At 42.0% G+C, this 10,714-nt stretch overlaps 1 long non-coding RNA gene across 2 annotated transcripts in view; it reads left to right on the top strand.

Moving 5' to 3' along the window:
* Positions 1-10,714, top strand: part of LOC131456871 (uncharacterized) — a 238,869-nt gene that overhangs the window by 133,836 nt on the left and 94,319 nt on the right. For both annotated transcript variants that reach the window (XR_009239948.1, XR_009239949.1), the window contains one exon: positions 1,153-1,257. This is a non-coding gene — a long non-coding RNA (uncharacterized LOC131456871). The remainder of the gene's footprint in view (positions 1-1,152; positions 1,258-10,714) is intronic.

Raw genomic sequence — 10,714 nt, 5'->3', positions numbered from 1 at the left:
TTTCAAAAAGCAGGAGCGGCGAAGTGGAGGGTTGTAGGATGCCCTTCCAATTCTCATTGTCCACTCTGCTGAGTGTAAGTTTTTAATTAGGCAAGCACTTTTGCCATTGTTCTAATCAGTGATGTGAGTGCCTGAGGTTTTATGGATTTCTGTGTGAATTTCCAAGTCTATCATTGAGTGCATGACTATGGCTGTTGATTTGACCGTGTGTGTCTGTGCTGTCAGAGATCTTGTTTAGCTCTTTTGTAGTTTCCCCTCCTGCTTTAAGAAACAGTTAATAAACCTCATTTTTATTTTTTTTTTTTTAATTCATATGTTTGTTGATATTAACCATTTCCTTCATGGGACTGTGTGTGTGAAGCTCTTACCTCACAGATCTCTGATAGGAACTGTCTAGCTTAATCCCATTTCACCGCCTGCCACAACCACTTAGTTCTTACCCTCAGTTTTGTGAGTTCATGTCTGGGTGTACAGTGTCCTGATGATTCTAGTCGAGGCACAGAGGCGGCGGGGCATGTAAGGGCTGACTGTCTTTTCATTTTCTGAAATGTCTCCACTTTGTACAAAGGAGTCCATGATATATAACAGCTAACAATGGCTTCTTCTTTTTTTTTTTCACTTTGACAACGACGGAATGTTGAATCTCTAGGCAAAAAATGTCACTTCTGCTCACATGATGACTTAGCACAGTTTTGAAGGGGTGTAACATTTCATAGGGCCAGATTTTCCTCACTTTGATGTTATAAGAGTGAAAACCGCGGCTCATGGTCCATCACCTCCTCGGGGACGTGTTCAGCACAGCAGCAGGGTTCTGGCATCTCACAGGAGGGCAGGAGCAGCCCGGTGCCCTCAACCTGCCACATTTTTGCTTCAGCCACGGCAGTGACGAGCAGTTCTCGCCGGTGTGATCAGTTTGACAGAGAGGCCTGACCTTTGTCTGACTGCTCCTCCCACTGGCGTGCTGGCTGACTGACTGCTTCCCTGCCCACCTACCTCCCCTCTGAATCTTACTCTACTGTTGTTGAAGGGCTGTAAGTCAAAGATTTGATTCATTAGTCACAGACCCCTTCGGTTGACAGAGATCTTTAAAGTCGAGCGCTCAGTCAGTGTACGATGCACTTCCTTCATTCTCCACCTCTCTCATGTTTCCAGTGTGAAACGCCATCCTGTCTGCTTGGTGAAGACTTGGGTTGCTGAGGACCTGAACCACGTGTGAAGCTGAGTGAAGGCAGGAAGGAAGGCGGGCCTGGCTCTCAGGTAACATTCTCATAATAATGCCATCTTGGTTGTTTGCCATGATGTGAATCATAATACTAAAACAAAAACTGATTGAAACTACAATACCACCATCGTTAGTTCCTCTAAATCCTGTTTAACAAAAAAAGTATTTTTTTGTTTGTATTTAAAAAGTAGGAACAAATTATAAATTATCAGTATTTAACAGCCAGGGCTCATCGGACTGACGGCATACTTTGTTTATTGAAACGTATGTATTTGGCATGTTCCCAACACTGCATACAGACGTGTTTATTTTTTCAAAACTAAATTAATTGCAAATAACCAATGCATGAAGTCAACATTAAAGTATTAGAACATAACCTGTTTGGCCCAGATAGAAATGTCCACACCCACTGTGATATATAAAAACAGTTTCATAACTAACTCCCCGGCCTATGCATAATCGCACTGCCCTCCCTGCATATGCTCCACATTAACGCAGAGATTTAACGTAATCAGCCGGCCCGCAGACAGGTGCCATGTTCCTCCTGCGCCATGAATATGTATGTGGCCCTGTTTTAGCACTCAAATAATTTGCATAAAAGATGACGGTCACATAATGTAAGCATGATTTGCAATGCATAGGGAGCATATGAAGGTTGCATGCTTCGTTCCTTCCCTGCACACTCTTCTCCCGGTCGCCCGCCATCGTTCCCTCTTGCCTTCCAGCTCCTTAATTGTGACAAAAGAGATGGATGGGAGATCCTGTCTTGAGTTGTGGTGTTTTTGTTATACGTGTAATGTGCTGCACTTTGCAGCATGGAGTGTTTTGGGTTTTTTTTTACCCCACACACAAAATCTGGAAGGAAATAGTTTATAAATAAAGAGAGGTAGAGAGAGAATCACTTTCAGTGTTCACTTGGGCCGCTGGCAGGACAGCTGGTAATTTACAATAAATTGGAGGCACACGAAAGCCAGCTGCACCGCAGGAGCTGGGGAAATGTGTGTGTGCATGAAGTGAATAGGAAAGATGCACGTACGCACATGTGAGCGTGTGTCTGTGGAGCACAGTAAAAGTCTGCATTCGGCCTCCGGGGGAATCTCCTAATCTGACTCTGCTGTATCAGAAGTGGATGCACTCTCAGGTGGAAGTGTGTGTGAGCGTCTCAGTTTGCTGGGGTTTGATTTCTACTTTAGATGTATTGATTCTGTCAGTGCTCCAGAGAACGGCAAGTCTTGCTAGGATCACACCTCTGCTTTACAAAGTAATTGCTTGTGTCTGTAGCCATTCCTCCATGGTGTCAAATACAGATGACCATAACATATGTCCCCAGTTTAAATGACTACCAAGCTCCTCTCTATCTCAAGTTCCCACAAAACGGCTAAACAAAAGACCAAAGTCCTGATTTTAAATCAATTGTTCAAGCTTAAAATGGGGCCTGAAGCGAAAAAAGTTAGCATCTGTAAAAACTAATTTGCTGGGAGAAAGTGTAAAACAGTGAGCCATCAGCACTTAAGTGCAGTCTCATCATCACATCGCCCACTGCTGGAGTGCAGAGAGGAGGGCCGGTCAGTGTGCCTCTGACACTCTGTGAAGTGCACTGCAGCTGTTGAAACGCTCAGTTGATGCCAGGCTGTGGCAGGTGGCAGGACTCCCCTGTTTCCCCTCAAAAAGTAGTAAAAATACGAGAAAACATCGTAGCATTAAAGAACCCTGAATGGTTTTCATTCATCTTATTATACTGTGCACATATATGGCCCAGTGTTTTTATGTCCTCCAGGCTTGACCATGCACTTTACTTTTGTACCAGTAAGCTTAATTATTTAGTTTTAAAGGTTTTACTGTGTGTTTTAACCTTCGGGTTCCTGCCTGTAGTTTTGACTGCTCTGTGAGTCCGACTGCTGCCTGGGATCCTTGAGCAGGGCCCAACTACAGCTGAATGATTATGGTTACATTTATTCTTGCAGACATTTTTATTGTGACTTAATTTGCAATAAAGTTTTTTGTCTTTTTTAAGGCAATCCTAATAGATTTAACAGGACTAAATCAAAATGTGAATTACTCTTATATAACCTTTTTCTAAATTTGCATAGAAGATGGAACAACCAAAAATAGATTAATTAAATTGCAGCCTAAAACAATTAATCACTCAGACCCAGGCCCAACTGACTGATTGTGCTGACCCTCAGCTGTGCAACTCGCAGCTGAGGGTACTTGGAAGGCACGAATCATTATGGTGCATTTTCAGTTTTCTGTGTTTATTCATTTTCTGTGTTTTGCGATATAATTGTATATTTATTGCACAGCACCTTGTAACTCTCTTTTGAAAGGTGCTATATGTACAAATGAAGCTTTACATGTAATCAGCGGACTGCAATCTATTCTTTAATCCTCCACCTTCCTACATCAGAGTCGAACAGACTCAGAAGATTCATATGTTATTCAGTGCTTGGCTTGGGCTCACTGCTGTATGGGGGGGGGGGGGGGGGGGTTCCTGCATACATGGTTGAGGTATGAGAATGTTTATTTAAATAACCATTACTCTTTACTCTTATTTTAGGAGCTCAGTGTGTCGTATAGTCACAAATGCTTTACTAATACTAAGGTGTGATAATATAAATCCAGGTTAACCAACTAAATGAACTAAATTAAATGATTAAATTTCCTTTTATTTGTCATTCTCCCTTCCCTGTTAGTCTCCTTTATTGAATTATATTTCACAATTACCAAAGTACCTAATTTAGAGTCTTAAAGAGATCAGATATCCCAGAGCTGCCACCGCAATTGCATGGTTTAGCTGCAATTATACAACAATTAGTTCTATAAAACACCGTAGCTGTAGGTTGTGAGACGTCACGCTCGCAGTGTAGCACTGATACTGATGACTTGAGTGCTATCACACCCCTTAGTTTACTTTTAAGTAATCAAACTACTCGGTCTTGCTGTAGCCCAGATGCTCCTTTGGCATTCTACTTCACCTGGAGGTAAAGCAGGTATTTACGTGATTAACTTCCCACACTTCCTTCTAGTCGCGATAATTGTCACTTCCTTCCTGCACTGATAATTGTCCGACACGTACGTATATGACAGACTGAATGATGGATAAATGTAACGGAAGAAAATTAGCCTGTGGCAAAGGGAAAATAGGTTTACTCCCTTTAGTCGGGGACGTGGGTTTTTAATGAGTCTGAATATGAATACATAACAAAACAAAGACTTTATATCTCCTAAATTATCGCAATATCGTGCAGCCCCCGTCTGAACCAGTTGCACAAAGTGGTGTCAGGTTACGTGTCAGAGAGAAAATGCTTCCTTCCAGCACTGATGGCAACTTTAATGGACATGTAGGAGGTTGAGAGGTTGGATTTTCCCCCGTGTTGACTGACAAGCTGGAGTAAATGTGTGTCTTACATGGCAACAATTTGGAATCACCCCTAATAAAACAATTTCGACACTTGTTTCCATGCGCACCGGTTGAAAGATACACAGAGAAGAAGGCAGGTATTATGTCTGAGTTTGTCTGCAGACAATAAATCTGTAATTTATAAATGAACCATTGGTGGCACTGGGGTTTGTCAAAGTATGACGGATGGGTCAACGTATTTGTAAAAGAGAGTTACAGAGAGTGTAGACTGCTGTGCACAACTCAACAGTGACCCAACAGTGTAAAAATATAGATCTTTCCCTGCCAATTATGGTAAACGTGAGACGAGTACAAGGATTGTCAGGTCTTTATGAAACTGTGGCACGACATATTAGAATCCAAGTAATCAAGTGCACCACACGAGTGCGGCCACCTGCAGTGGAATGTAATGTTAAAGATCAAAGCGAAAGCAAACGGCCTGACAGTTACTGAGTCCATGTGTCTTTTTCTTTAAAAAATGGGTGTAATTCAGCTCTCATCATGAGTTTATTACCCGGTGGAAAAAGTAGTTCACTCTCAAAGAGCTGCAGCAGTAAAACGCTGCTTAAGCATTAATGTATCGCTGAAAATTTTAAGATATTTAATGAAATATTAAAAGGGACCATTTTTCTGCACAGTAAGTGCACTTACTTTTGATGCTTGTAATGACATTTTGCTGCCGATACTTCTGCACTTTTACTCGTAGTCGTTTGAATGCAGGATGTCGAGTTGCATGTGACGTCAAAGGGATTTTTACACTATCGCTAAAAGTTTACTTTGAGATACTTAATCATTTTTAGCCACATAGGATCTTTTGGCACTGCTGAAAGTCATTGTGATAGTGGATCTTAAGGAATAGCCTGTCCTCTTGTTGTTATTATTCAAAGAACCTGCGTCACTGAATACTAATAATGTTAAACAGTTGATGCACGAGCAAACCAATATTTTAGCCATTTTCCTCCTCCTTCAGGCACGGGCTTCCTCCCATCAAATCACCCCTCAGTAAGGGAATAAGTCAAATCAGCGTCTTCATTTGGAATGTGGCCAGAAGGTTTTTCTCTGGAGCCGCAGATGAACTCCCTGTAGGAAACTAATTTGATGCTCTTGCTGTATGTAGACGGTTTCCCACCAGGCTGTCTGTATGATTGGGTGTAACAGTATTTTCTGTCTCACTTCACTTCTCTTCTCTCCACATGCTTCTGCACTCTCTCCGTTCTGTCTTCTCCACTCTTCTTCTGCTTTTTCATTTTCTTTTGCGTTCTTTTCATCTTGCTTATCGGAATAAATATGTTCGGTGCTAACCGTCGTCAAACTGCAGTGTTTACGTCTCACTTCACACGTCCATTCTTTATGTCTCTCTTCATTGCTCTGCCTGTTTATTTTTTTTACCGACCTGCAGTAGCACCACCCACCATCACTCACCCTGTTCCTCTCACTTATTCAGTAAGCAGCTTGGGTTTTTAAACTCTAGGCTATGGCAATAGCACACTGCCCATCTGTTATGACAGAGAGTCGCCATGAAATGGCCAAGTCCTCAGCATCGCCATGTGATCCTCTTATATGCTGTGAGCATGGCACTCACCCATCTCCCTCTGGGAGGAATGGGAAAAAAAAAATATTCCCCCTCCTCACCCTGCAAGGCAAAGAGAGACTGTCAGATTTAGACTGAGCAGTGAGAAGATGGGCTTTCTCATCCTCTCAGGCTCATACGAGAGGGCACAGCTTAAGAAAAGCAGGCAGCCCACGCTTATAGAATTCTAAAAGAGACACCCAGCACATCAGGTTTAGTCTTTGGTAGGGGATTATTGGTAAACAGGAAGTGTCTCTTTGCCACAGAAGCCGGTGCACAGTTTTCATTTCCTGGCTGGCACACAATGTGCATGAACCCAACTGTCACTTATAAAAGCAGAGCTTCCCAAGGTTCAGAGGTGTGAGGCTTCTAAAATGTTGTCTTTGTCTAATGCAATGTGTGAGGCCCACACCCAGATTTGTACGTCAGCAAGAGTTGAACTGAACTGGCAACGCCCGTAATGCAACAAGCAAGTGTTTTCATTGCTGCTTTTAATGGAAATGACTTCTTCCCCTCTTTAATTTGGCATTATTTTATCGATTATTCTCTGCAAATATCATCATTTCTGAGTTAAACTTTGACCGTGAGCTGGTGTGCGTGTCGTGAGTTTGTTGAGAAGACGTGTGTGTGGAGAAGTTAGAGCTTTTATGGATGTTAATGTTTGTATATTTGTCACGAATTGAAAACGAGATGGTTCATCTCAAAGAGCTATTAATTTATAAAATTATTATAATGATCATAATGATAAATTACCACTTTGGCTATAACTGAAAAGCCTAATGATTTATTTACTTTTATTTACACAAACACATCATTAGAATGTGAATAACAAATTAAGGCATTCAATTTTTTTATTGGATATATTTTAATAAATTCATTTGGTAAATAGAGGTGGCAATACCTCCAAGGCCCACCAGTGGGCTGCAGCCCACACTACGCTATCAAGAACCTCATCAATTCATATCGTATCCCAGATGCATAATCACACACACAAAGATTGCAGATAAAACACAGATTTCATCCTCAAGCGAAAAAGTGTCAACACATCCCAACCTCAACTGATGATTAATGGTTTGCGACTTTACAGTTTACTGCAACTCTGGTGCTCGTGTTGCCAACAAAACATGTTTATCCACTCGTATGTGGCCCAGCTGGAATACAGTGAAGTGGCTTCCTGTGCATGAAGCAAAAAAACGAGTCAAATTTATGCCCTCGTTTTTCTCCGTAGGGAACAGGATTCCCTGCTGGAATTCTGCACCATATTGATGAGATGATTATCTGTCTTCTCCCTGTCGAACTTGCTGTTGTTCACTTTGAGTTGGCACCTGGGAAAAAAATGGTGTGAGCCGGTTTTGTGTGAGCGGAGAAGGAAACAAAAATGACAGTAAGGGTGTGTTCCAATAAATCAGAGTGATTGGACAGGGTCAGCCAGTAAATATGACAGAATACAGTATAATTACGTATTTTGAGGCATGGCAGTTTTGCAGAGAGCAGAGTTGGCGCATTTACAGGAGGCTACTTCCCATTCACCATTGCTGCTACTCTAAATTGTTTGTTTAGAGAAAATGGGCATAAACGCATTCATTCATTTGTGAATCGTGTCCAAACGTTATTAAAAACAAAGGGTTTGAGAGATCTGGGTAACATGGAACACAGAATACTACTTTACTGAGTACAGTACAAATATCCACATTTTGAATAATTCCATTCAAGCTGATATTTACACAAGGTCAATCGTATCACAGCTCCACACTTTAAATGCAGTTGACCTTTACTGCAGTTTAAAGCGTACAATGAATTCCGTAATTTGGTACATCGCAAATGTGCCCCCGAGATGCAGTCCTCATCTGTTGGCTCCTCCATAATTTATAACACTTGTCTTGCTGTGAACTATGGCTGCGTCTGATGTGTAATCTAGGGAGGATCGATGCCTGACAGCTCAAGTTGGGACAGAATACCTGTCCCGTCTAACCTCAAATGTCCAGTGGGAAATACGGAGGAGACATTTTGAAAGTGCAAATAAAATTTGTTGGCACCTTAATCAAAATGTCAGCTCATCGCTCTCCGTCTGTCTCTCCATCCTTCTGTCCCGGCCCCTGATTCTCTCCAATAAAATGCCCTGCGATAAAATTGGGCACACTTCCACGTACACCTGAGAGTTACGAGCATGCGGCTCGAGGGGACGTTGGTTTGTTTGCGTGGTATACATGAGACGCAAATGCAGAAGAATGACATCCCTTCTGGTCCACCAAGACCACAGTATGGTGGAACTGGGAGAATTTAGCACAAGTCATATTTGTTACAGTCTGCAGTCTAAACAATAAATGCCACTAGTTCATACACACTCGCTTTGCAATTTAGATCTTTGAGTAAAACCAAAGAGAAAGTGGTTTGCCCAGAGGACGCACGTCACTGTGTTTATTCTTAGTAAAAGTGAAAGGGATATATAACAGGCTGTGGGTTTTCTCACTGAATCCCTTTTGTGCCATGTCCCATGTGACATAATCTGCTTTCGATTAAATACATGACAAGTGTGCCTCCGCTCTTTTGTTTCCATTGTTCAAAGCGATGTTTTAACAGGTGGACTGCTAAGTTAGGGGAATTGGAGCGCACCACTTCTGCTGCTTCCAAACTCACAAAGAAAGCACCTTGAAGCTCGAGCTCATACACCCAGCCCCCCTGCCTTTGCACATGCAATGATATGTTAATCACTGTTTGCCTTTGTGTTTTTTTTTCCCCCACCTGTGCAAATGTGTGCTGATGCCCCATTTGACTACTTTCCATGGGAGAATTCTGGAAAACATCCAAAGAAGTTCTCTACTGTTTCTTTTGTATATGTGAAAGTTGGAGCTATGTGTCGAAATTTCCTGCATGGTGTTACAGTTCCTGTACTCAAATGCTTCCAAGCTAGTAGGCAGTTGGAGACCAGTGTTACACAGTTTTTCCAATAGAGATTCTGAAAGGTTTCGGTGCTGCATTTCAAAAACACCTACAGAGGAACTAAAAAAAAAAAGATAGCATGCACTTATAAAACTAAAATGAATTCCTTTTACAAGACGAGGCGGACCAAAATTGTGTTGCTTTTGCTGTTTGCCTGGCAGTTTTGTCATGTTTTATCAGCTGGAAAAACAAAACACTGCCTATCCAACAGAATCCAAAACGACACTTAGCCAGGAATTAGCTGCGGCTTTGCCATAATGGTGTCTTTTGACAAAATGTTCTACGAAAACAACGTCTTTTTTTGTCTCTATTTCTAAAACTCTTAAGGCTTCCTGCCGTCTCTTAGGCTGCATTCACACCAGTCCTTCTAATTCGAACTCTAGTTTGTTTGCTCGGAAAGTCCTCTGATCCGCACCAAAGAAGCGAACTCTGGTCCGCCTAAAAATGTAGGTCTCGGTTCGCTTCAAGTGAACCAGATGCACAAAGCGGACTACAACACAGGGCATTGTGGGAATACATTCGTTATACTAAAGTGCAGCGTGAAAGCAAACTCAGATTGCCTGAATGTTGCAACCCCCACTCATACCGAGTCTAGCGGACTATTAGGTGTGAAAAAGACCTTAGTCTCAGCTCTAGTTGGCAAAGATGCTCGCACTCCGCTCCAGGACCCACCACAGTACAGTCGTAAACTCTATGGTGGCCCGTTCAGGCCAAAAACGCAACACCTTTAACCTGTTAATTACTCAAATCGTCTGTCCTGGTCTCAGGATTGGAATAACAGAGGCAAAGCCAGCACAGTGCTCTATGTCTCCTGATATTTCCTGTATAATTGGAGATATATAAGTTCATATTTCCTGCCTTAGGTTACCATGGCAATATAAATTCTAGTCATTGTATTGGATTTGTCCTTTAGTATAAAACAAGTTTCCACTTTGGTTTTATTACTTTAATATATTTCTAGATGTGTTGCTTTCAGCTACACCTTCATAACTGTATCTGTCCATACCATAATTCCATTCACATGGAAGTCTGAGGAGTTTGAGATAAATACAACAGTGTCATGCACTACTAACAACTCATTTTATTATTAGATCAAGAGATGACCATAAATGTGTCCATCTTTTAACTCATTACTATTTCAAATCTGATTTAGGGTGTTTTTGTTTAAATGGACAGTCCATATAAGAACAGGGACAGTACGGAGGACATCCAGCAAAGGTTGCTGGGCATATTCAGACCATTAATGTATCAATCAAATGAATAAAGGGGGCTATATATATAATTTTACTGTAATAAGTCATATAATGGGGGCCACACGGTGGTGTAGTGGTTAGCACTCTCGCCTTGCAGCGAGAAGACCCGGGTTCGAGCCCCGGTTGGAACAAGGGCCTTTCTGCATGGAGTTTGCATGTTCTCCCCGTGTGTGCGTGGGTTCTCTCCGGGTTCTCCGGCTTCCTCCCACAGTCCAAAAACATGCAATGTGGGGATAGGTAAATTGGACACTCTAAATTGACCATAGGAGTGAGTGTGAGAGTGAATGGTTGTTTGTCTCTATCTGTGTGTGGCCCTGCGATGGACTGGC

The sequence above is a fragment of the Solea solea genome, chromosome 3, assembly GCF_958295425.1.
Source record: "Solea solea chromosome 3, fSolSol10.1, whole genome shotgun sequence".
Classification (NCBI taxonomy): domain Eukaryota; kingdom Metazoa; phylum Chordata; class Actinopteri; order Pleuronectiformes; family Soleidae; genus Solea; species Solea solea.
This window is presented reverse-complemented; position numbering and strand designations above follow the sequence as displayed.